This window comes from Crocuta crocuta, unplaced genomic scaffold, assembly GCF_008692635.1.
Source record: "Crocuta crocuta isolate KB4526 unplaced genomic scaffold, BGI_CrCroc_1.0 scaffold1247, whole genome shotgun sequence".
Classification (NCBI taxonomy): Eukaryota; Metazoa; Chordata; class Mammalia; order Carnivora; family Hyaenidae; genus Crocuta; species Crocuta crocuta.
Genome location: NW_027532329.1, coordinates 534917 through 536962, shown reverse-complemented (window position 1 = coordinate 536962; position 2046 = coordinate 534917).

Here is a 2046-nt window from a genome sequence, read left to right as displayed (position 1 = left end):
AGTGGTGGTAAGGATAGGTACATCCCTGAGTTGTTCAAGGGTCAACTGTGGTCATATTACCTATCCTATGTAAGGGAGATGCTGCAAAATACACAGCATGTTGTATGGCCCGAGGTAAGAGCTCAATAACTGTGAGCTAAAAAGATGATAATGGTAAGAAGAAAAGTCGTATACATTTGGGAAAGGGAAAAGTCATCGAACAGTAATGCACTGGAAGGGGAAAATGTAATCCCAGGAAGAAAGCCAAAATCTAAGTGGGAAAGTTGATGCGGGATATGTGAAAACTGGGACAGGAGTAGACATGAGCTTAGAAACATGCAGATAGAGCCCTGGCCTGGAAGAGTTTTCTAGTTAGGCATGGGTTGTTGAAATCTGAAACCCCCATCTGGTCAATTTTTGCAATTCTGTGGAGCTGAAATGAAATGGAGTATCATTTGCCAGGGTGCATATGACTGGTCTCTGAGCTGTCCTCCTAGAATGGTAGAATGCCATAAGGCTGGTGGTTTCAAATGAGAATCTGGGATTTAACCTCTAATACCACCCAGCCGTGACCTTGTAGAGTCACAGGCACATTGCCAAGTTGTTTAGTTCTACCAGCTAGTTAGTAGGTAAATATTTGTTTGGGGGATACTAGGTGTGGATCCTTCATGCTTGAAGTATGTCCCATCTACTTCAGAACCAAGGAATCCTTCTCATGCATCAGGGCCCAGGGACAAATGTCCTGAGATCCTGCCTTCTTAGGTTGAATGAATTAATCCTTTGAACCTCTGGAACTCCCATGGTGTATTCCTCAAGCCTTTTTTTGGCATTGATTTCACTGCCTTTATAGTTAGTTGTCACAGGACATGCCACTCCTCACTTGTTTTAAAGCCCACCCAGTTCAGGGGCACCCCTTTTCTCTTTGCATTTTTTCTCACTACCTCCATCATTCCCCTGACACCATTTCTACTTCAAATGCCTGGAACACTATAGGCACTTAATAAATGCTTGACTTAAATCACATTTCAGGCAGGTCTCCCAGAGTAGATATGTTGCAGAGAGCAGCACTGTTGCCACCATGGAAAAGTTAAAAACAAAAACAAAAAAACTTCCTGTGCAGACATGACTTTGTCTTTAAGCTATGTGGATTTGTAACTTCTTACCCACCAAAAATTGAAGATCTTGCTGAAATGCTGTACAATTACATCTAGTATGGTAATGTGGTTAGATGACATATAGCAGTGGGTATCAAATATACAGCATTTAGAACACAATTCAGTCATGGTGCTGGGTCACCAAAGAAGGAATTTGGTTTTCTAAATAATTTGCAAAAAGTTGCAAACTTAACTTTTGGAAGTACAAAACTCTGGCCTTGAATCAAATTGTGTTAGCAATCTCTCCACAGTCTTTAATAACACCTTGCCTTTCTACAGGGCTTTGTATTTTGCAAAGCTCTTTCACTTTAATTATCTTGTTTGATCTTCACATCAATCCTATGATGTAGGAAGGGCAGCTATTATTAGTATCTGTGTTTTACAGATGAAGATAGGAGGGGCTTGAGACTACCAGGCCCTAGGCACAGGCCAAATGGCAAACTGGTGACAAAGTCAAGGATCTCCTATACCAGCGAGAGTTCTGATATTTGTGAAAATTTGGCATCATTATTTATGACCTTTATGAGCAGTAATCTCATGAAGACATGTCTTAATTTACATTCATGTATATATAGTCTCATACAGACTTCTTTTTATAAAGAAAAACCTTTGTAGTGATCATCTCCCTCAGATATGTAATAACTATAATTTATTTCTCCAGTGCCTTTCATCAGTGCCTATCAACATGCATTCCAACACTAAATATTCTTTTTAAAAACCTCTAGGTTTACTCTGTCAGTATTTTAGATAAACTTTCTTATTTTAATGTTTAAAGAAAAAACAAATGTCACTTTGGAAAAACAGAAGACTGATCATGGGGGAGAAGAAGGGGGGAAATAGTGGGGGAGCGGGAGGGAGGCAAACCATGAGAGCCTCTTGAATGCTGAGAACAAACTGAGGACTGATAGGTGGG